Below are 26,825 nucleotides of genomic sequence, written 5' to 3'. Positions count from 1 at the left end.
AGGAAAGTAGAAGTATCAAGTAGTAGCTATAGAAAGCAACGATGAAAATAAGTAGAGTAACTGTAACCAGAAAGAGGAAGATATAGTTGGATTGTTAACGCAGCTTCGTAGGCATGTCCAAATAGGTTTGGCAAAAACCCTGGCCAATAAGAAAAAGTAGGCCCTACTTTTGGCCTCGGTGCAGGCTGTCCACTTTTTCCCCCATCTTAGCCTTGAACTAAAAAATAAAAAAAAACAAGTCCAGTATATCATAAAATGACAGTAAAAGAATAAAATTATAAAAAAAAAAGGGGACTCGTAGGCAACGTTTTGCCAAACAGCCTCATACCCCGCGAAATGTCCCAGGTAATTTTGTGGGAGCAAAACTGTCCCTTTCACTTGAGCCACAAAGGTTGGTGGAGGAGGAGGGGAGGGAGGGAGAGTTGTTAAGGAGAGTATTTGCCGGTATTCATGTAATCTCACTGTCCTCCAGGACGCGTGTATCTTCCACGTCCCAAGATGACTAATAAATTCAAAGCCTGATAAAAGATGCGGAGCTTGACAAAATTGTTGCGGAAAATAAGCCTGTGGTAAAGCCTATAATAGGCTTACGGGCATATCAAAGTTCGTTGAAAAATCTAAACAGTATGTCTTGTGGATTTTGTTGCTGTAACTTTAATAAAAAAAAAAAAAATCGGTCTAAATATAGGTAATTTTTTTAATAATCCAAAGAAAAATGGGACTGGTAATTTAATGTGCTTTCTTAGCCCAAACCCGAAGTAAATAAGAAAAGGACAAGTCAGAAGGGTTGGCTTAACTACGAAGGAAGCTGTGAATTGCCTCTTGAAGGCAGAAAGGTTATATGAGCCAGTAAAAACAGAAACAGGTGGAGAATTCCAAAACATGGTAGTAAATGTTTTTGAAAAATTTAGTATTAAGTGAGAAAAATAAAAGTACAAAGAAATTAAGCCGTAAATCTAAGTGATCTGCCAAACTCGTGCCAAGAGATGACCGGTGGAAAAAGATATAAGAAGCCACTAAGAGAATCTTGGGTTTAAATTGTGAGCATGTGACCATTTCTTATTTTCTTTCGCATCTTGCATGTACCTTGTACCTGTAGTCTTCCTTACATGTACCTTGTGCCTGCATTCTTCCTCGTATGTACCTTGTAACTGCATTCATCCTCACAGGTTCCTTGTACGTACATTCTGCCTCACATGTACCTTGCACCTGCATATATCCTATGTACTTTGTACCTACATTCTGCCTCTCATGTACCTTGTACTTGCATTCTTCCTTATATGTACGTTGTAACTGCATTCATTCTCATGCGTACCTCGTATCTGCATTCATCCTCATATGTACCTGGTACCTGCATACATCCTTGTATGTACATTGTACCTGCATTCATCCTCACACATGCCTTGTACCTGCTTTGATACTCGTGTGTACTTGTACCTCCACTCTTCCTCATGCGTACCTTGTACCTGCATTCATCTTCACACGTACCTTGTACCTACGTTCTTTCTTATACATACCTAGTACCTGTGTTCATCCTCTTACGTACCTTGTACCTACGTTCTTTCTTATACATACCTAGTACCTGTGTTCATCCTCTTACGTACCTTGTACCTACGTTCTCTCTTATACATACGTGGTACCTGTGTTCATCCTCTTCCGTACCTTGTACCTACGTTCTTTCTTATACATACCTGGTACCTGTGTCCATCCTCTTACGTACCTTGTACCTACGTTCTTTCTTATACATACCTGGCACCTGTGTTCATCCTCTTACGTACCTTGTACCTACGTTCTTTCTTATACATACCTGGTACCTGTGTTCATCCTCTAAAGTACCTTGTACCTGGATTCTCGTTGCCCTGGCAAAACCAAGCGAAAAAGGAGACGGAGCAAAAGAAACACGGAGCCCAAATAATAGAAAAAAATAGAACTGAAATTACATGGTGTTGAAAGACATGCATTCCCTCTACGATCCATATATGTCTCAGGAATATGTCTGTTCGAAGCAGCTTTAAAAAGATGAGGTCATGCTGTTTATTTGCTCCGCGGCAGGCAGTTTGTAAGTTTGGGAAGTCCTCACGTGTTCCTTTTTATCACATTTAATTTTTCCTCTTATTCTGTCTTGAGGTTTGCTTTATGCGAGTACTGTATTTGGAGACTAATGTTTGGCGATGGGAGTTTTCTGGGACGATTAATATGTATGTATGTAACATGTATGTAAGTATGGATGTATGTTTGCGTCAGAATTTTAATATTGTATTTTAATTTTTTTTTAAAGGTGAATTTCATGATCTGTATCTAATAATCTAATAACAAGATGTTTATCTACATACTAAGTTTTATTTTATAAAATATTTTCTGTAGAGATGGATTTTGACACAAATACATTTGGTTAAAATGGTATGCATCAGGGTAATACCTGGAGATTTTTATGTCAACAATAAAAAAAGAGTGATACCTATTTGACACAAATATGTTGTGACAATGATGTGCGCGCTAGAGGTGATCATCTGGAAGATTTTACGGTGTTTTTGTAGATAAAGTTTTACTGCTCCCGTATATGACTGACAATATCCTGGCAATCGGGTATTTGAGCAGAATTTGCTTTTTATGTTAAGAAACCAGTTTTTCTGACATCAGTCTATTTGGCGACAATAATATATCAGCGTATGATAATATTCTCAATAATATATCAGCATTTGGTAATATTCTTCTCTGCGGTGTGGATATTACACGTTGTTTTTGGTTCTTCAGATTAAACTATGATATTATTCCTGACCATCTGTCTTGACTTTCATCCTTCACTGACCGCTCGAAAGATAATGTATGCATGCATGCACTAATTGTATGCATGTAGTGCATGCAAAATAAAATTGCTGCATACGAAAATGCAGAACAGAACCCCCAGTACGTAAAGAGAGAGAGAGAGAGAGAGAGAGAGATTACAGCAAACTTGGTTAAATAACCAAATTTGAAAATAGCCTTAGGTACTGAAAAATCTTTATTTACTGTTTCTGTTTTGTCAGGAATTTCATAGTTTAATCTGAAGAACCAAAAACAACACGTGTAATATCCACACCGCAGAGAAGAATATTACCAAATGCTGATATATTATTGAGAATATTATCATACGCTGATATATTATTGTCGCCAAATAGACTGATGTCAGAAAAACTGGTTTCTTAACATAAAAAAGCAAATTCTGCTCAAATACCCGATTGCCAGGATTATTGTCGTCATATACGGGAGAAAAAATAAAACTTTATCTACAAAAAAACACCGTAAAAATCTTCCAGATGATCACCTCTAGCGCGCACATCATTGTCACCAAATATATTTGTGTCAAATAGGTATCACTCTTTTTTTTTTATTGTTGACATAAAAATCTTCCAGGTATTACCCCTGATGCGCACACCATTTTAACCAAATGTATTTGTGTCAAAAATCCATCTCTACAGAAAAAATATTTTATAAAATAAAAAACTTTAGTATGTAGATGTAAACATCTTTGTTATTAGATTATTAGATACAGATCATGAAATTCACCCCTTTAAAAAAAATTAAAAATACAATATTAAAATCTCCCGACGCAAACATACATCCATACTTACATACATACATACATACATATAATCGTCCCAGAAACTCCCACTGAACCAAACATTAGTCTCCAAATACAGTACTCGCATAAAGCAAACCTCAAGACAGAATAAGAGGAAAAATTAAATGTGATAAAAAAGGAAACACGTGAGGACTTCCAAACTTACAAACTGCCTCCAAGCGCGGAGCAAATAAAACAGCATGACCTCATCTTTTAAAGCTGCTTCGAACAGACATATCTCCCGAGACATATATGGATCGAGTGAATGCATGTCTTTCAACACCATGTAATTTCAGTTCTATTTTTTTCTATTATTTGGGCTCCGTGTTTCTTTTGCTCCGTCTCCTTTTCGCTTGGTTTTGCCAGAACGCGGAATCCAGGTACTGGTGCTTTAGAGGATGAACACAGGTACCGGGTATGTATAGAGCAATGGGTACAAGGTACGTAAGGATGAACACAGGTGGTATGTATGAAAAGAACGTGGGTACAAAGGTACGTGGGATGGACACAGGTACCAGGTATGTATAAGAAGAACGTAGGTACAAGGTACGGAGGATGAACAGGTACCACGTATGTATAAGAGGGAACGTAAGGTACAAGGTACGTAAGGGATGAACACGGGTGTACTAGGTATGTATAAGAAAGAACGTAGGTACAAGGTACATGAAGGATAATTTCTGGAGTACTAGGTATGTATAAGAAAGAACATGGGTACAAGGTACGTGTGAAGATCAGATGCAGGTACAAGGTACGCATGAGGAAGAGTGGAGGTACAAGTACACACGAGTATCCAGAAACTTGGGTACAGAGGCATGTGTGGGGATGAATGCAGTACAATGTACATACAAGGATGTATCACAGTACCAGGTACATATGAGGATGAATGCAGATACGAGGTGCATGAGAATGAATGCAGTTACAACGTACATATAAGGGAAAGAATGCAAGTACAAGGTACATGAGAGCCCAGAATGTAGGTACAAAGTACATAGGATATATGCAGGTGCAAGGTACATGAGAATAGATGTGCGTACAAGGAACCTGTGAGGATGAATGCAGTTACAAGGTACTATTTGAGGAGAATGCAGGCACAGGTACATGTAAAGGGACTACAGGTACAAGGTACATGCAAGATGCGAAAGAAATAGAAATGGTCACATGCTCACAATTAAGCAAGATTCTCTTGGTAACTTCTTATATCTTTCCACCGGTCATCTCTTGCTTTGAGTTTGGCAGATCATAGATTTACGGCTTAATTTCTTTGTACTTTTATTTTTCTCACTTAATACTAAATTTTCAAAAACACACTACCATGTTTTGGATTCTCCACCTGTTTCTGTTTTTACTGGCTCATATAACCTTTCTGCCTTCAGAGGCAATTCACAGCTTCCTTCTTAGTTAAGCCAACCCTTCTGACTTGTCCTTTTCTTATTTACTTCGGGTTTGGGCTAAGAAAGCACATTAAATTACCAGTCCCATTTTTCTTGATTATTAAAAAAAAAATTACCTATATTTGTGACCGATTTTTTTTTTTTTTTTTACAAAGTTACAGCAAACAAAATCCACAAGACATACTGTTTAGATTTTTCTCAACGAACTTTGATATGCCCGTGTTTTCCATTATAGGCTTTACCACAGGCTTTTATTTTCCGCAACAATTCTTGTCAAGCCCGCATCTTTTATCAGGCTTTGAATTTCTATTAGGCCTTCAATCTGGGGACGTGGAAGATACACGCGTCCTTGAGTGACAGTGAGATTATACGAATACCGGCAAATACTCTCCCTTAACAATCCTCCCTCCCCCTCCCCCTCCCCCTCCCCCTCCACCAACCTTTGTGGCCTGCAGAAAGGACAGTTTGCTCTAAAATTACCTGGGAGACATTTTCGCGGGGTATGAGGCCGTTTGGCAAAAACGTTGCCTACGAGTCCCCCTTTTTTTATAATTTTATTCTTTTACTGTCATTTTATGATATACTGGAGACTTGTTTTTTTTTTATTTTTGTCCAAGGCTAAGATGGGGAAAAGTGGACAGCCTGCACCGAGGTCAAAAGTAGGCCTACTTTTTTTTCTTATTGGCCAGGGTTTTTGCCAAACCTATTTGGACGTACCTGCAATTTTCGTTAACAATCCAACTATATCTTCCTCTTTCTGGTTACAGTTACTCTACGTATTTTCATCGTTGCTTTCTATAGCTATTACTTGATACTTCTACTTTCCTAATAGAATACGTGGATTCATTTTGTACACATACCTTTATCATTTATGTATACTTCTTTAAGATTGTACATCTTTCAGCTTAATACCACCTGCACTCTGAACTCAGTCTGTGTGTTTTCACAGAATCTATATGCTAAGCAGCTATGCTACGCACGCAATGGGCGCTACCTGCATGCAGACAAAATTTTTCGGCAAATAATGGGACTTGCTCGCTCAAACGCTGCATTTTCAAATGCGTCATGCGTAACGGTGCTGTGTCTGCATTTCACTGCACGTCTGACCCTAACGGTCGTGTTTCAAACAACTGAAAGTGCATCTGTTCATGTATTTTCCGCTGGCAGCGGTATTCTCTGAAGCCGTTGGCTTTCTGGTTTCTACAGTTGAAGCGATTATTAAATCATTAATGGTCTTGAAGAGAAGAATCTGGCTGTGCTGCTTGACAGAAAATCTTCATTTGTTGAACCATTTTACATTCCATTTTGACAATTTTTTAAAATGAGTGTCCTTCTGGTGAAATACATACATTAGCTAATTTAAAACACATTCCATAGCTAACTTTTGATGATTCCGTTGCAATTGAAGTATATTTCATTTGTTTTTAATTATTTACATTTCATTTGAACAGTGTAAATTACATTCCATTTAGTTTATATTTTAGTACATTCTGTTTTGAAGAATTGAAATTATATTCATTACTGTTAAAACCGCTTACGAGCATGGAACACATTACAAGTACAGTTCTGAGCACGTAACAAATGTATATACACTTCATTTATTAAAGATAGAACTGGTGTTCCTTTCCTCATCCCTGAAACATGCTACAATAATTGTAACTAAGTACCAAACAATACTATCGTAATGGAGAAATATTACCATTTTATGTTCATATATATACGCCTTCATATGTAGTGAGTGTTTAAATGACCACTCTTTTATTTTGGGTTGCATTATATTCGTATTCATTGCTTTATATCATGATTCAGTCATTTAACTACTGAAGATGAAAATACGTCTATCGCTGTGTGTAATACCATCTAAATCTTTTTTTGAGATCTCTTTAGGCAATTTACAATATCAGGAACTCAGTCACATGATATACGATGTATTAATGATCATGTCTAACTACACTACTTCTCCAATATATTGAACTAGATCAAACGAAAAATGTGAAGATTAATAATAATATGTATATATATATATATATATATGTATATGTATATATATATATATGCTATATATAGTATATATATAAGCTATATATACATATATGTGTGTACTTATATTACATGTATGTAGCTGACATTGATGTACTCGAAAAACTTCTTTGCAAACACCTGAAAATAAAAATAAAATCTTCTTTACCTGATAAGCTGATGCAGAATCAGTACAACTCTCTCTCTCTCTCTCTCTCTCTCTCTCTCTCTCTCTCTCTCCCTCTCCTCTCTCTCTCTTTGTCTGCAAAAAAAGCCCTACAGTCTAAGAACAGCTCGCCTGGCTGGGGTTCACTTCAAAAGACAGGAAAGAGGCTGTTATGGAGGATTCTGCTATATCTGTTGACTGAGCAATGAATGATACCTAATTTTAGTCGACTTGTGAACTGACGAGCTTGAAGTACTCTTTTATACCTGAAGAATCGTATCGAAGAAGGAAGGAGAAAGTATACCAAACAAATGATCATGTTACTTAAGACAAACAGTAGATGAAATGAAGAAGAAGAGAGAGAAGGAAGAAGGAAGAGAGGAGGAAGAGTATATAAGCCTGAATGATGTTGCAAGAGATAGACAGACAGACAAGCAGTGGCTGTGTGTGTGTGTGTGTCTGTATTGTGTGAAGAAGAGAGAGAGAAGAGAGAAAAGTAACATTCAGCCCATATATAAACCATCACATCAAGAAACAAACTTCACTGAAGTAGTTTTCTGAGAAGAATAGTTTTTTTATTTTCTTTTATTGACTTCATATTAACTGTGCGAGAAAGTACTTTCGGCTGACTGTCAGACCTGCTGACTGTATGTTGAACCATTTTGGTACGATATTTATCCTTCAATCTTCTCCAAGCAAACACCCATATTTGTCGTGCTAGGGATGAAAATATTAAAATGAAACAAGTAAATAAACAAAATAAAATTTTAAAAACAAACTTGCTAAATATATCAGAAGCGAATGTGCAACTGAGAACAAACTTTACAAGTGAACAAATGACTTTGAAGAAAAATCCGTAAACGCAATACAAACAACGGCAATGTCAACGCCTATAAGCACGAACTAACGCAAGCGCAGAGAAAAATGATACGTAACTACGAAGTATTAAGTTGTCACTGTCTTATCTTTACGAAGCTGATCGAGATCACCTGTGGTAAATAGCTGCCTGATTTGTTTTTATGAATTTAGAGCTTTCGTCAGATTACAACTGCTGAAAATTGCCAATCGCTAGGCTGGCGGCTTGAAGAGTTGAAGTGATTGTAACAGAAGCAGTAATAAGGGAGATGGCGCAACTTTCTGGATCAGATGACTAAGATCATTCACTGCTAAACTGTTGACAGGACTGATTGTGGCTGGGGAAAAGCTCGCAGTTACATATGGTAATGGTCGAAGAGTGGAGATGGATGAGATTAATTTTGGTAAGGTGAAGCGATTACGCTGCGGCGAGGTCGAAGATGCTGCAAGCAGTGTCTTACGCTGCCGCGGTATCTTTACCCCACGGTAAGCGGAACAGTCGCTGAAAGCGGCCTTTAAGTGGAAGCTGAAAAGCGGTTGGTGAAAGGCAGACGGAGGCTGCAAGACACCATGGTGCCTGCGTACCAACGCAGTAATACTACGATGCGCCGTGATGCACTTGTTGCCTTTGACATAAGTCTAAAATGTCGAACATTTCACTTTTGCTATCTGCAAACCATAGCCTGGATGCTTCATGCAATAATGTTCGCTTAAAACAAAGACAACAACGAGACTGATTCAAGCAGAAAGATCTGTGACTTTGCTAAACAACCCTCATTACTCATAAACATAACAAAATATTGCTATCCACTATCACCTGACAAGGCTCTTGTATCAAACATTTCATAACCTCTCCATCTAATATTTTGCCCTTACACAAACACATCGCTCTCTCTCTCTCTCTCTTCTCTCTTTCTCTCTCTCTCTCTAATATATATATATATATATATATATATATATATATATATATATATATATATATATATATATATATATATATATATATATATACAACATACATATTTAACCTGTTTTGGAAAGTATAATTCTTCAATTGTGTTAGTTCAAATACTTATATCCCATCTGTCATTATATGAGCTTTTCTTTGTAAACACAATATATTTCTTCAGTCTAAGTAAAAGACCTCGCAACTGCGTAAATGAATTTCTCATAACAGTGGTAATATATGGGGAGAAGAAGGAAGAAGAGAGGAAGAAGGAGAAGAAGGCGATATTATCGTACAGCAATGAAGAGAGAAGTAAACAGTTTGCACAACACTCGGATGCAGTTCTCATTGCCTAAGACAACACGCGCGCAGGAAGAGGAGATCGTTTCTCCTTCACTGTACGCAGAAGATCAGCCAGCTGAGTTATCATGATATTCTGACAATGTCTGTTCCTTTCTACTCTTCGGACTAACTTCATTCTTCATCGTTTAATCATCCCAATCATTCGACTGCTCTTCTTTATTCGCAGGCAATTTACGAATATGGTGAAGGTCGAATACGCAAGCTGCACGACTCAAGACAGTAGACGACGAAACAATCTGAATACTTTGTGCATTTCATAATCTTGTAGGCTTTGAAGTGATAGACAGAAAACAACAACTGGTCTTCAATCTAACTAATAACTCTGAAGACAAATATAGTAAAGCAGGGTGCGACACAAGTACTGTATGTTGTGATATTGATGATAATATATATGCTATATATATGTATATATATATATATATGCTGCTGCTATATATATGTGACGATATTGTGTGTGGGCGCGTGTGTGTGTGAATCACGAAATATGTGGCGTGATGAAGTATATGTAAAGACAAAATCACGAAGAAAAAAATTAACTGCCTTTCGACTTAACTTCCACGTTTTACTCAATTGAGGAAAGAGCACTATATGACACAAGAGCCTGTGTGCCACACGGCTACACCTGCTACAAATCACATCGCTGTCTCTCTTCTCTGGATTGCAGTAAACTCTGAACCAGCTGCTGCAGTGTCGACTGAACTGTCAATTTTTCGAGGGGTTATGTGAAAGAGTCAACAGTTCCATTCATTATAATATTAATATTATGCTGTAATAATGTATATAAATATATGGTACATATTATGTATCCATATACATATATATATATGTATGTAGCATATGTATATGTATATATATATATATATATATTTTTGCCGATAATGCTATATATAATATGCATATGTATTTGTATGTATGTACATATAATTTTGCCGATAATGAATGGCACTGTCGCTGAAAGTCAGACCTTTAATAGGTGCAATATGGCAGCAGAAAAATCAGCATTTCTAGCTACGAATTATTCGCTGGAGTTATCGTTGTTTATTTCGGGTTATGAGTGGTTTGTGTTCCCAAAAATGACCAATGAAATGCGCGAAATGTGCTGGTCGGCCTGTTCGTGTCCCGATGTCATCGGGTGGTGTGTCGAGAATACTTGGGGAGCATGCTGATGTCGGCGGCTCGGGTTACGGTAATGACGCTCAGATGCTTTCACCTAAGCCTCGCCTCCGTATGCGCTCTACTGCGCAACTGTTACCATTGAAGCAGCACTATTTTGCTGAGAATCGGGCTGCTAACGGTCACCTTTCGCTTACAAGCTATGGAAGTCGTAAACCTGTAAAGTCGAACGTAATCGGTAAGCCATTGACTGTCTCGGTCCATTGAGATTCGTTTGGGTTACGACCCCGGCCGCGACACATTACATAAAGCGGCTGTATCGTACACTACCCTCGATTCCTTCGCATTTGAAGCGCTTGTCACTGCCTGGGCTTAGATCCAATAAGAAAGAATGAGGGCCAGTCTGTGCCCCTTATGGTCGAGCGAACAGCGTAAATAACGGCCTGCGTCTTCATGAGAAGTATGATCTCCATGCTGTTGTTGCTTTTGTTTAGGTGAAGCTGACTTATGTGCTGGCTGAAACATAGTAGCCTGTCCTTATTCACGTGATATTAACACCAAGCAAGAAGAAAATTGGCATGAAAAAAGAAAGGGCTCAACATAGAAGGATTACATTTCATACTGCCTACCAGATATTGGGATTAAGCTAAGCGACCATAACTGCCTGTAAAATATGTTGGCACAGCGACTGCCTATTTTGCCATAAACTCACATCAAATAACTTCCATGACACAGACGAATAACATAACGACTATGAACAGCTAGCTAGTAGAACTTTTAAAGGCACTTTGAGTATCTGTTTTTATTGCAAATCTCTAATAAAACCAGAGCTAAAACATCCAAGCTGTCTATTCTATAGACGATTTGGTCTGATCTGCTCTATATCCCTGGTTATCCTGGTCACTCACTGGGTTCACTCTTTGGGCCGGTGCATGGCTATTAAACACTCAGGGTTTTCAGGGTCTTTTTTGGCTATCTTAATTCAGGCGATTTGTGTTCAGGCGCTCGTGAACTGGCACGCCAAACACTGTACAACAAGGTGTCGTTACCAAACAATCAAAACCCACAGTGGACAGAAGGATAAACTCTTTGTGCGTGTCTGTAAAAAAAGTCATGAGCCAATACAGAAAGCTATTGAGAACAACTGTTAACTAACACTGCTGTCTGACGTGCAATATCAGGGTGCAACTCCACCATTTAAGGAACAGTGTACTGAGCCTGTGTCGGATCACTGGACTGTTCAACTATATTACCCGTGTTTTACAGTCTGATTTACCATATGAACGTTGATATTCTGAAAGCTCTGGCTGTTCCCATCAGTTTTAAATCATAATAACTGCTTTTGCCCAGCAATTCTATTCTATTTTACAAGACTGCTGCTCTCTTGCTGTATATTGCCGCCAATTCAGCTGAAGGCTGCAATTCTGAGAAACTGACAAAAATGAAGACTATTTTGATGAATGCCTTTCTGTCTTCTTCACTATTCTGTTCGGCTGAAGGCTGGCGGCGTTCAGTGAGAAGTGTCAAAAGTCTATTCAATAGTTCTATGTTGCAGAGAAGTGCCAACCAAATAAATCCCCCTCCTCTCTCTCTCTCTCTCTCTCTTACCCCTGGACCCCTCGCCCAAACCTCAACGCCAAGTATTTGCAGATGGTATGGGATGACATGCATACATACATACATATATATATATGTATATATATCATGTATATGCATTATCTTAGTATTTTGCGTTTGTGTGCGAGTTGAGAATAACCTACTAAGTAGGTGATCATATGACATTCATATAATTCATGGGGAAGGCTGGGAGCAGCCATAAAAAAACAACTATATTCCATGTTGATTATTTTTCGCACACACATTAACTATGCTATTTATATATATATATATATATATATATATATATATATATATATATATATGTAATAGCTGGCATCTTATGTGTGTGTGTGTGCTAACGAAGCTTTCAGGACTAACGGTCCTCATTGTCGATATCCGTAGAATGCCCGGACACGTGTCAGTCATTACGAATACTGACAACAGGGCAGTCCTGAAGCACCTGTAATTTTTAATGCTCTGCGAAGATACCATCAATTTCCAATGGTCTGATATCTAGAGATATAGTATTGTGAGACAAAATATATGCTATATACATATATGTATAATATATATATATATATAATATATATATATATATATATACATACATACATACATATATATATATATATAATATGTATGTATGTATATAATATATATATACACAGTATATATATATAACTATAACCAGCAGCATATATACTATATATATATCATATATATGCTGTAGCTTGGGAGAGATGTGCTTATAAGTATTTACAATCTGTATTCATGTTTTAGCTCTGCCTCTTTACTGGCGCTGCCTCATAGCCAGGTAATACTATTAGCTGGTACTCAGCTAACAGCCGATGAAACCATTTACGGTAACAACTCTGGTTCACTGGTGAGCTATCCCGGCTGTCCCATTTCTTCTTCCAGTACTTCCATTTATTAAACGTATTTTGCGAGGTGATATACAGCTTTCAGAATATTGCAAAATGAAACTCCAACAATAAATCAAAATGAAAATTGGTAAAAGCTGCCTCCGGTCTCAACCCCAGCCAACCTACGTTTCTCACTTTGCCCAAGGTTGCAGTTAGTTGTCCGTTTTTCAAACAAGTGCATTTCAGCCCTCACAATTTTCGCTGATTATATTGTAACTAATCATTAGCTAGACATTACAGACAGCTAAGGAGGATAGAGGAGAGGTCCAAATCAGTGTGATATTATAAAAAAAATGCCTTTACAGGAAATTAGACTCGAGTTCCGTGAAAAGTAAGACGAGGAAATCTTCGAGCAAATCACCGCAAACTTTGACGATTCAAGAACCTTCGTTGCCAATGACGGCGTAAGTGTTCCTTTATTTATTTCTTGTATTTTATTGATATTCTTGTTTATGAATATGTTTTGGTGTGTTTTTTGTAAGAGTTTTCGGAATCCTGTAGTTTGTTGAGAGTTAGTTTGTGGCAGGTTCCAAAATATTTCATTAATAAGTAACTGCTCATTGTGAGTTCTTGTTAACTATTTTTGGATTGTGTCCCTCGGCGGTTATTAATTTCTGTCGTATTTGATGTGTTCATTGTTTCCCGTTTGTTTCGGCCACATTTTGAATGAAAAATGTATATTATTTATTGGAAATGTGTTCAAATTGTGGAGGCCGGATAGTTCATATATATTTTTTTTCATTATTGTTTAGGTCTGAATTTTTTAACTTTTTTGTTGCAGTCAAAAACAAGCCTTATTATTATTATTATTATTATTATTATTATTATTATTATTATTATTATTATTATTATTATTATTATTATTTATTGGTGATAAGGAGAGGAAGGTCAAAATTTTCTAGCGTCTTGAGAAAGAGTTGGTTCCATTATTATTCGAAACAGAATTTTCCGTAAAAAACTTTCATAAGGGATGGGGCATATTTTGGCTGATGGTTCCTTCGTTGCATTTGGGGGAAGGGGTTACTGCCTTTCCTTTCTCTTTAAATGGTTTCCTCGGATTTTGAATAAAAAACAGTAGAGTTAGGCTAAGCGCCATCCAAAGGGCTTTTTTTTATGGGTGGGAATTTAATTTTGATGGGATTATCTAGCAGCTTTTTTTATTGTATTTTTTGGTTTCCTTAAAAAAGAAATATTTGTCAAATTTGCCATCACTATTAATCTGTTAAAAACTGGCCATAAAATGTTTTGGGGTCTGCAGGTTTGATTGGTTACCATCATAATAGGAACTTATTTATGTAGCAGACGAGATCCTCAGGTACAGAAATGACGAGGCTTCCGATCTGCTGGTTCATCCTCCCAGGCCGATTCAGTTTGAAGATAGTTGGGGTAATAACTGTGTATTGCTGTTAGCGATAATATTCAATATACAATTTAATATCCAAATTACAGAGGATTAATTAAGTGTTAACAGATGTTAGTGAAATATTGATAATTTAAGAGATGAATAATACAGTACTGTAAGACATAGTTGGATAATCAAGATGAAACAATGAATTCGATGCTATGTTTGTTGGGCCATTGTGTGGTGTGGGTCACGTGATGCAGCCTGTCTCTGGGACGAACAGGTGAACACTGCAAAGCACACGGGTTTTCTGCTGTGAAAGGGTAACACCAATTTCTCTGCCAGCCTTTTAGACCTAACTTGGTTTTCTTTACCTTTTTAGTTTTCTGTAAAAGAAAACTATTGAGATGGCTTTGTTTGCCATTCCGCACTTTTTCTGTCCGCCATCAGATCTTAAAAACTACTGAGGCTAGAGGGCTGCAAATTGTTATGTTGATCATCCGCCCTCCAATCATCAAACACCAAATTGCAGCCCTCTAGCCTCAGTAGTTTTTATTTTCTTTAAGCTCAAAGTTAGCCATTATCGTGCTTCTGGGAACGATATAGAATAGGCCACCATCGGACCGTGGTTAAAGTTTCATGGGCCGCGGCTCATAAATCATTATATCGAGATCACCGAAAGACAGATCTGTCTTCAGAGGCCTTGATTATACGGTGTGGCGGCTCTACAGAAATCCTTCGGCAAGGATTTGGCCAAAAATTCTTCATAGCCGAAATTTTTACTTTTTTTCTCACGGTGGCTGAAGGCCCATACCCTTTCTTGCATCCCTGGACTGAATTCGTTGGAAGCTACAGGAGTCATTAACCTTTGTTTATGGTTAAATGAAGTCAGAGTTATGGCAATCCCAGGTGGAGATTTATTTGGCTAGTGAGGTCTGAAGAGATCACCCTCCCACTTCTGGCATCTGTTTCCTGCATAAAAGGTTTGGTTTGTTTCTTCACTGGAACAAATGTATACCAGTTTTTAATTGATATTTATTTACCAGAGATATCAACCCATCTCTATCATAATCCCACCTCTTCCACCCCATTTTGTCCTTGCATCCCTGAAGGACAGAGTTCCATATTAGAACGGGTAAGAGGGGCGTCCACTGTTTATGGTTGTGACCAGGAGCCTGCATCACCTGCATTTAATTGCCTTGTTACCTTGTTACCAAGTGTCAACCCGTTCCCAGCTGGTCTGATGGAGTCTTCGGCATCAGAGACTTTGGTTTGTACTTTGGGGAAATTGGAACAAATAAACACCAAAGTTTTTAGAGTATCCAATATTTATTTATCAGAGTAACACCAACCCTAAGGGATTTCAGGAATCCCACTCTTCCACCCCATTTTTCAAACGATGCAAAGAGGTGGACGGGGTTCTTGATACAAGCACATGAAGAGGGCGTGGGTGTTCCTCAAGCTGACTTCAGCAGTGGATCATACCTAAACTTTTTGAATAACAAAATCCTTGTCAGGAACAAGTGTTCACCCACAAGAGGTTATTTGATGGGTTTGTGCATCTGAGGCATTGAGCATTGTGTACTTTTGCAGCTGAAATAGTCAGATTGTCCAGAAAATTTGAGATGTTTGTATCTCCTCCATTGGTTAACAAAAAAGGGATGCAGGTCTTTGGGACTTTTAGAGACATGGGATCCAGTCTTGTGAATTTTCTGAAAGCTTGAAGTTTACTAAATGAATCTATCCAAACATTTGATTTATGCATTTTAATTTTCCATTTTCAGAGGATTCAAATTTTTAATAATTAATAAATTCGACTGTAATCATTCGTCCCTCTCTAGTTCATTTCCACTGTCGAACTCTCTCTCTCTCTGTTTGAGATTGCCTAGTTAATGGAACCTGGAACAGCTGTAGCCTAGAACAAGGTGCACAAATTTAAATTAATATGTATACACACACACACACACACACACACACATATATATATATATATATATATATATATATATATATATATATATATATATATATATATATATATATATGTGTATGTATATATATATATATATATATATATAGGCTTGTATTTATCACATCGTGCGTATTACCCATTATTTGATCTTATACCTTTTCTTTCAAAGGGGTTATTTGCCAGGGTTTAGTCTTGTGATTCTAGATATTCATTTATGGTGAGGTTGCAAGCCCTATGCTCTTTTAAACCTAGTTGCAACCACCACATTTCTCCAGTTACCAGGTACCTAATAAACTACTTTGCTAAAGTGAGTGAGGCACAAAGAGTTTTCCTTGGGCATGCCCATCCACGTGCCCTCATCATGGGGTTTTACACCGTCTGGTACCACTTACAAGGGGAAAAGTAAATGCATCTTCACAAATACAGTGAGTGTGGGCCACTGCCCCACTGCTATGGGAAAGCGTCCAAATTCATACAAAAGGTCCATCACTGTTGCCTACACTGGAAAGCTTCTCTCACACTACCTGGAATGCTGTCCATGCGGGAATTGGAAATTATACACATATTTTAATTAACGTGAGCCAAGTATTACGACAGAGGAATCAGGATCGGCTGGTCTAGAACAAGAGCTTATTGCCAACTAAAAGTCTGTCTTAATCTAATATATGATGATGGGGGAAATTATAAGAAAAAAAGCTTTCTGATTGTATATGAACACGGTGAGAGCCTAGAGCACAAAACGACACGGCAACTGAAAATTGACCAAAAGGGATGGCCCAAAGACAGGAAGCAGATGCCTTTGTGCCGACTGGTATCCAGCTGCCCAGTTTCGTAGCTGTTCTTTTGATACGGAGTAACACCATCCCTAAAGGGATTCAAGGAATCAAAGGCTAACATTATTTACAAATTCAAACGATTGCAAGGGATGGACGTTTGTAGCTCTTGATACAATCACATAAAGATAAATAGTGGGTGAGCCTTCAAGCTGACCTCAACAGTGGGATCATATATCTAAACTTTGTGAATAACAAAAACCTTATCAGTGAACACAGAAGTTGTTCACCCACAAGAGGGTTATTTGTGGTTTGTGGGTGCTGAAGCATTGCTGGCATCGACTGCAGCTGGACTTAATCAGATTGTCCAGATGCCCTGAGATATATTCTCCCCTCCATCGTTAGAAAATGGGGATGCAGGTCTTTGGGACTTTTTGATTGATATGGAATCCAGTCTTGTGAATTTTCAGGAAAGCTTGTCAAGTTTCACCAATGAATTATCCAGACATGGAATTATTTTTTTAATTTTCCCATTTTTAAGGGATTCTAGTTTTCAACAATTAATTTTGACTGTAATCATCCGTATCTTATAGTTCATTTCCACTGGTCGAACTAGTGTCACTGTAGTCCTGAGCTTCCTTGAATAGAAGGTAACAACTAGCTGTAATTTATGTAACATATATATATACTTATTATATTACTAATACATATACACACACACACACATATATAAAATATATTATATATATATATATATATATGATATTATATATGTATATATATTTATATTATATATATATATATATATGGCATTTGTATATATGTATGTATATACGGTACATATAGATTTGTCTCTGTCTTAACTGTGCAGTCATTTTGAAGGGACAGCCATCTGTTGAAGGGGTGTTAACGACCTGACACGATTTGGGAACTTCATAAAAAGATTCGAATAATATATATAAAAAAACTTTAAATACTAAACTTGACAGTTTTCTCGAATATCAGATATGTCCCTTGGAACTGCATTGGATGATAATCGTTAAAACTTGTCAGGTTTTTCTAAAACCGGGTTAAATGCAGCCTTAAGCTTGGAAACAAAGTCTTCAAAAATATTTGGATGTTTATGTACCTATGTGGATGGAATTTTTTTGTAAAACATTTGGTTTTATTTTAGAGTTTTTTTATTACTTTTCCAAATTCTGACTTCCTATCCATTTTCCCGGTCCTTTCTCTCATTTCCCGACGTTGTCACGATACAGTGACGTTCACAGACTAAAAGGACTTTCTATGATTACTCCTTTTCCCAATTACCCTTCGTCCTCTTGTCGTGAATATTTCTGACCCACGGAGACTCCCGTTATCGAATTTCGAAATAGATTTGCAAAGTGGCCATTTTCCTATATTTTTTTTCATTTATTGCCTTTTGTAATTGATCTGCACTAATTTAGGCAACTTGCGAAAATAGACGTCAAACCATTAGCCCTACATATTTTTGTACTGTGTTTGAAATGTAGAAGATTCTAACCAATTCAGGGTTTTTCAGTTAAAATTCCGAGGTTGCTTGTTACTCTGATATCGTACTGAGAGAAGAAAGTAATTTTCACAATCATTTCATGATGATAAGATGATTTTTATGTCGTTTTTGCCTTTGTTGTGTTATTTGTTTCTGTTTACATTTCCCTTTAAGTCCTTTGTCAGATTCACTCCTGTATTCTTGTTCCCTTCGTCTTTTCCCCCCTCCCACTCTCTCTCTCCTCGAATACGTGAATGATCCTCTTCTATAATGCCACGGGGTCGTTTCTTCAGCTCCGCATCTGCATTTCTGACGATCTTTTTGTTCTCTAAATCTCTCTTCTCTCTCAATCCCCATCATTTCCTTTCTTCATCCCTCCTTCCTAATAACTTCACCTGCAAACACCCTGCTGACTCATTGTCACCATCCTTTTGATTATGCACAAGCCTTTTATCTCAGTGTCTTTTTATAGTACGCGTATCATCCCTGCATATGCAGTTCTCATTTCCTTTTCATGAAACTTACATTAACTGTGACATTTTCATCCCTTCCTCTATAATTAAAATATCTATCTCGTGTAATTTTCATTCCAACCACATACCGAACAGGAAGCTCGTCTTTCATCGCCCCTATATTTGTGTTTAATCTAACAAACTCTTTCCATTGATATTTTCTTCTACCGAATATATTTATGAATATTCTGCTATAATGTGGTTCGGATTCCACAATAAACTGTAGGTCCCGTTGCTAGATAACCAGTTGGTTCTTAGCCACGTAATATAGATCTAATCCTTCGAGCCAGCCCTAGGAGAGCTGTTAATCAGCTCAGTGGTCTGGTTAAACTAAGATATACTTAACTTTGCTCTGGAATCCGTGGATTAATAACTCAAGCCTCATTTTGGATTCATTCTTCCAAACATCTGTTCATTCGTAGCCAGTCCAGGTTCCCAAACTTAACCAAGCTAAGATTCAGATTCTTTCAGAATCTTTCATTTTTTTTTTTTTTATTCTTTTATGTTCCCGGACTGTATTCACTTACTGCCACAACATTTTCTCCCGCCGCATGCGGTTTTATCAGAGCAGCCTGTGGAATAACTCATTTTGTGATCTTTCTAGCACCCGCTCAGTCCCCCTGTCGTGATGAGCATTGCTGCGCTCTTGGTGCGCCCAAGTTCCTTTCAATATACTGCACCCTGGGTGCGCCTATCATATTTTATTGGAATACCTAAAGGCTCTGTACCATTTGGTGTCTAGTATCAATATCCCAGAATAAGAATCAAACTTAGAAAGTCACAAGTGATCGCCAGCTTCTTTGCAGTATTTCTGACTTCTCATTAGGGCACAAAGCCTAATTGTGTGAGGACATTCCATTGAGGCAGTAATTTAACCTCAGGGGATGCCTTCAGCGTTCGTCGTCTCGGTTGTTAAGCAGAGTCCAGGGTTCCACATCAGGCCTGTTCTCTCCCTCAACCCAGCCCTTTGTTGGCCGAGTCGGTTGAGTTTCAGACTGTCAGTCGATGGGCCGGAGTTCAATTCCCGCGGCCGGCTGATGAAGAGTTAGAGGAATTTATTTCTGGTGATAGACATTCATTTCTCGCTATAATGTGGTTCGGATTCCACAATAAGCTGTAGGTCCCGTTGCTAAGTAACCAATTGGTTCTTAGCCACGTAAAATAAGTCTAATCCTTCGGGCCAGCCCTAGGAGAGCTGTTAATCAGCTCAGTGGTCTGGTAAAACTAAGGTATACTTAACTTTCTCCCTCAACCCTGGCACGGGCAACCAGGGCGGTGAGCAAGAAGGCTTCTGGGAAGCCTTTTTTTTGCCTTTCATTCCGTAGATTGGCTTCTCCGCTGGGACCTCGTTGCTCTGCAGTGAGGATTAAACATTGATTTCTTAATTAGCTATTGTTAGCTATTGTTTATCTGTTTTACACAACAAAGCAGTTGACCTGGTTACTATTTAACAGCGCCATTTAACCATTTCCTTGCCGCCTTTAGTCAGGAATTTTCTAAGAACACTGTTCGTATTTTGTAAAATGTAGGTTTGTACAACAGCTCTTTATAAAAAAAAATTGCCTGTAGGCTTGATAAGCAAATGCTTTTGAAATGACACATAAAAATGTAATATTTTATTTATAATGATTCGTAAGCTTTTTGAAGTATTTTTAATATAAAATAAAGAAATATCTAAGCTATCATTATTCCACGTAAATAAGCAAAATAACTCTCGACACATATTTAGTATTTCAACGTATTTCATATTACATCCACAGATATTATGGAAACCTTTTCACGTTCATTTTCAGTTTTCATATCGAATATTGTGTGATAGTCTTTATTATTATTATTATTATTATTATTATTATTATTATTATTATTATTATTATTATTATTATTATTATTATTATTATGTTTTTTACCCGAAGGTGTTGTAGTGGCTTTGTTTTGTGTGTGTATTTAGTCTTAACATATTATTGATTTATTATGTTTGTTATGTTTTTGTGTTTATTATTATTTCATTTTTATAAAAGCTCTCCAATACTTTTTCGTGCCAAATTCTCGTTTCTGCATAAATATATTTGAATGAATATATATCTATATAATTAACTGGTTGGGGACATAAAGGATTTGTGCTTCGTTGAAGTATTAATTTGAAATTAGAATACTGAACAAAAGAATCGGGATTAGAATTACAAAGGCCTTTCAGGAATTCAAGTCAGTTTCCCCGTTGTGCAAAGGTCACGTTTGATTGCAAATTTATTTTTGATAACAGCGGCGCTGACTCAGTTTATTTATAACTTTCTGATGCTCAAGTGAATGGTGTCTGATCATCACGAGGTATTATTATTATTATTATTATTATTATTATTATTATTATTATTATTATTATTATTATTATTATTGTTCTTTTGTTTTATGTTGTCCATATCATGTTACAATAAACTGTGGCATAATTTTTTTTTATTGTTTAGAGTTGTAAACTTTGTGAAATATAGTTTTTTTTCTTTCTTTTTGGTCTATCACAGTCACCCTATTCGAGTGGGTGGTTTTTATAGTGTTGGGGGGTTCCGGGTTGTAGTTGTATCCTGCCTCCTTAGGAGTCCATCACTTTTCTCACTATGTGCGCTGTTTCTAGTAGCTCAGTTTTCTGCATGAGTCTTGGAGCTACTTCGGCATCTAGTTTTTCCAGATTCCTTTCCAGGGATCTTGAGATCGTGCCTAGTGTTCCTGTGACTATAGGTACAATTTCCACTGGCATATTCCATATCCTTCTTATTTCGATTTTCAGGTCTTGATACTTATCAATTTTTTCTCATTCTTTCTCATCTACTCTGTTGTTCCATGGTATTGCGACATCAGTGAGTGATACTTTCTTCTTGATTTCGCCATTCAACGTCACGTCTGGTCTGTTGGCACGTATCACCCTATCTGTTCTGATACCATAGTCCCAGAGGATCTTTGCCTGATCGTTTTCTATCACTCCCTCAGGTTGGTGCTCGTACCACTGCAAGCTAGCTGGTGTTTCTTGCACAGGCTCCAGTGGAGGGCTTTTACTACTGAAACATGCCTCTTTTTGTATTGGTTCAGTGTAAGCGCCGGACATTCGCTTGCTATGTGGTTTATGGTCTCGTCTTTCATATTGCACTTCCTGCATATGGGTGAGATGTTATCTCCATCTATTGTTCTTTGAACATATCTGGTTCTTAGGGCCTGATCTTGTGCCGCTGTTAGCATTCCTTCTGTCTCCTTCTTGAGTTCTCCACTCTGTAGCCATTGCCATGTTTCATCACTGGCCAGTTCTTTTGTCTGTCTCAAGTACTGTCCGTGCATTGGTTTGTTGTGCCATTCCTCTGTTCCGTTTTTTATTCTCCTGTCTCTGTATATTTCTGGGTCTTCGTCTACTTTTATCAGTCCCTTTTCCCATGCACTCATTATTATTATTATTATTATTATTATTATTATTATTATTATTATTATTATTATTATTATTATTATTATATATATACCCTGGCCTCTTTTAATCGTTTAATATTTGTAAAATCTGAATAACATTTTGCATTTTGATCAATGATAGAAAAGGCATAACTTAGTAATTCACATGATGTGCAAACTTTTAGCTGAAAAGTTGATGCTTTCAGATCGAACTAAAATCGTCATAAAGGTTTCACAAGTTTTAGCTTTCTCTTTACAAAGGAGAGAGAGAGAGAGAGAGAGAGAGAGAGAGAGAGAGAGAGAGAGAGAAATTAAACATAGTGCTAATCAAGAAAATATTAAGAGCACATTCCACTGTATTTGATATTTAACTCAAATATTTACTAGCGTTAGGAATTAAATAAATCGTACAATATTCCACAATGTCATTCAACTGCACTCATTATTCTGAATGTTATAAGAAGTTGCAGCATAAAACTGTCAGTCGGCGTGAAATTTTACGATTTTTAAATAGCATGTTTTTTGGCTTATGGACTCCTCAGAAGTGCAGGAGAATGGAGAATGAAAAAGCATGCTTTAAAATGGCAGTAAATAAAAGACGAAAGATTTGACCTCCGGGGAAATTTGCTTGGGGTCTGGGTCGCCCTTTCCTGGTCAAGGACCTCGTTTGATCTTTAAAGCTTTGGTTTATTCAGAGGGCCGTGTTATATCAGTGAATTAAGTTCTGTTCTCATTTAGGAATCACATTTAAGAAGCATGAAATGTGATACATAATTTAAAATTAATAGAATACAAAATAATCTGAGTGTCATTATGAAACCTTACCACTCACAAGGAGTGACACTTCCCACTTTTCTTTCTCTTTTTCTTTTTGTTTCATTCCAAAACGCTTCACTCTCCCTCATTTGATTCCTGCTCCGTTGCCATCTCTGGATTTACTTTTACTCCGACTTTGGCTCCTGATCCAGTTTTATTGACATGCTCGATGGTTAGAGTAAATTATGATAATGATTTGGTAATATAACCGTAAATCAAATAGTACTCGTTCGACTGTTTCTCTAACAGGGCTGAGGTAGCTGTGAGTTATTTCTCTCATGAATAGCATACAAATATAATATAGATAAAAAAAGTAAATAGAGAAATAAATAGGTAAAAGGAAAAATTGTTGGTTAAAAAAAAAGAGTAAATAACTGATTCTCCACCAGTTGATACACGGCGGGGGTTCCCGTGTGCATGAGATGTACTCTAATTCACCCACTTGCCTTTTACAGTAGACACCTTGAATTATCTGAAAAATCAGGGTGGACTTTCTGAAACCTGGCAGCAAGTGAGAAATTTAGGCTTAATTTCACTATATCGGGCGATAATTCCGACCCGTAAACTCTGGGTACCTGGCCTTAAAATACCCATATATCCCTTGAAAATGAACGTAGAAGGCTCGTTTACCACTCAAAATGTTCCTTTTAATGAGCTCTTTCCAATGATATATAAAGCCCTAACTTTTAGGGCTATATTAGGTCATAAATACCCAAAATATCACCAGAAATCGAGAAAAGCTGATGATTTACCTCATGAAGGAAAAATGGTAAAAATCAAACAATATTAAAGAATGAATGGCATATATTGACAATAATCAACACAGCAACACTATATTATTCAAATAATAAGCACTTTATCACTTTCTAAACACACAGAAGCATACAGTAACTTTTCATAAAAACTTTATTTTTAAAATGCCCATTTATGGTCATTGCTATCTAGGTGGCGCTTTATCATGGTATGGGGATTAATATTTGATGATAAAGTGTTTTGAAAAACTTCTCAAGTGAATAAAGGTATAAAAAATACATAGCTTGCACAATTTCCTTAAATAATTATTGACTTTATAAATTCTGGATATAGCATGAAAATTTTATTAACCTAGGACGTAGCTTTAGTATTAAAAGGGTACTATGACATTGCAAATGAAGAAGTTGTATTGGTTGAATTAAACTAATTCAGACATCCATAACAATAGTTTTAATATCAAAAGATAAATTCAAAGGCAGTATATATTTAATAATGTAAATACATGTATTGAATTTATAATTGAAATGTCTGTAGTTTATTTTCATGGCTAAATATTCTAAGCTTTAACTTACATTCGTAAAGGAGTCAAATTTACACAAGTTCTTCTCATGATTGTGCTTTTGATAAGATTCCTTATTCCATACTGTAACCTAAAAGATTGCTACATATTGCATCACTTACAACTAAGACACTTTGACATTTACAGAAGCTGCAGCAAGGAACATGATTGCTGCGACAGGGACAGTGATATGTTCCACATTTTGTACAACTGCACATCACAGTGAATTCCTCAGGTATTGGGTTCTTTCCATCAGTTGGCACCAAAAGATCATCAGCTACTTTATAACCATATAACATAGAATCAAGGGGCTCCCATTTAGGTTTAGATAAAACAGAAATCATGTGATATGTGGTAAAGTATGCTCTTTTTATATGTTGTATTGTTGCATAGCTAGTAGGTGGTAGGTTCTTAAAACATGACCTCTTGGAATGATGATACATATATTTTCTCAGGTGATCTGCTCTTTTACACATTGTTGCCTGCTTCAGTACTCTTGTCAAATACTCTTCAGCCATGATAACTTGACTTTCAAAATTATTTTTAGTTCCAAATTCTTTTAAATACATTTCTGGATGTGCCTTTAGAGCAGCAAGTTTAGTCCCAAATTTGCTTGTGTAATCACAGCCAGTCAGGAAATGCACTGCAGGCAACACTTGGCATAGTTCCCTCCCTAGCTGAACAGTCAATGTATGAATGGCAATATACCTGACTGAATCCCCAGAGCCAGTTTTAATCCACAGTTCACTGCATCCTTGATAATGAAGCTCATTCCAGTAATGCAAGAACAGAATTAAGACATCAGTATCAGATGAAAGGATTATAAGTTGGTTACATCCTTGTTGAACTGCATGAAGTGCACAAACAATGCATCGTAGGTCTGCTTCTTCTACATCAGAATTCAGTTCTGAAACTTCAGATACCAGTCCAGCAGACAATCTTCTTGGGGTGGGCTTATATTCATCTGGACCTCTGAAATTGCTAACATAAATCTCTAGTGCTGTATCTTTCCATGGATAATCTAAAGCCATTTGATGAAGAAGGGACCCCAGCTTTGTCTTGTTTGCATTTGATGGCCAAAACCTCTCCATTTCCACAGGCAAGGGTGTTTCCTTATTGATGTAGTACAGTTCTATTGGAGGCTTCTTTTCCCTTTTCTGACGCTCTGAATCTTTTATTGACATTTCAACATAAGAGTCAAACACAAAATATATTTTTGAAGCATACTTTGCTGTACACTGAGTTGCATTTAACTTATTATTACAAAAATCTCCAAATGTTCTTACATTAGATGTCTTCATTTACGAACATTGGCCATTACATATACAATGAATCCGGTCCTCGTGGCGGTTGAAGGTGTAGTTTGATCCTCAGTCTTCAATTGTTTCTCCAGCTCATGAACTATGGAACTCTTTGTTGTTTTAGTCATTAGGCCATCCTCATCAAACAAATATGAAGCAGAGGAAATATCATGTTGAAGTAATTCATCCATAGAGTGCCCTCGTTCTTTAGCGAAATCAAGCATTCGATACAAGTGAGCATCTTCACGCAGAGTTAATTTCTGTTGGTATTTTCTTGATGACTTGCTTGGTTGATGAAGTGAAAGTCGAGTACAACTCAGCAGTTTTGTTTTTAAACACGTTTGGCCGTCTTGCTTTAGTTGTCAGTCTTTGACACTTGTCTATTTTAATAATCTGCAGAGAGAGAGAGAGAGAGAGAGAGAGAGAGAGAGAGAGAGAGAGAGAGAGAGAGAGAGAGAGAGAGAGAGAGAGAAACCCTAATTGGTTATTGCTGAAGTAGTGTTGAATCTAATACTATCTGGACTCTGATAAAAAATAAATCGAGGCAAATGTTATCTATCTTGTCAAATGCTTTAATTTTCTTTCAAAGACCTACTTTTTGGTGTTAAAATGTAGAGTAGTTCCCATTCCCTATAGGTCAAAGAATTCAAATTTGTTTAAACTTTTTCTAAAATTTCAATGAAAATTGTACCCCTTAATGAAAGCATTTAAATTTACTTCCCTCACAGTATTCTTTATATAGGTGAGCATTAGTTCTCCTGCAAAAATGTAGTTGAAATTCATTCCCAGGTTCCTGAGAGTTTTATTAGCTTTTGCCTCCTAAGATGTAGGGTTTGAATCTGCAATTGAGTTTCCCCTGTGCCATCTCCTATAAATAAAGGAAACATT

Source organism: Macrobrachium rosenbergii, chromosome 45 (genome assembly GCF_040412425.1).
Source record: "Macrobrachium rosenbergii isolate ZJJX-2024 chromosome 45, ASM4041242v1, whole genome shotgun sequence".
NCBI lineage: Eukaryota > Metazoa > Arthropoda > Malacostraca > Decapoda > Palaemonidae > Macrobrachium > Macrobrachium rosenbergii.
This window is presented reverse-complemented; position numbering follows the sequence as displayed.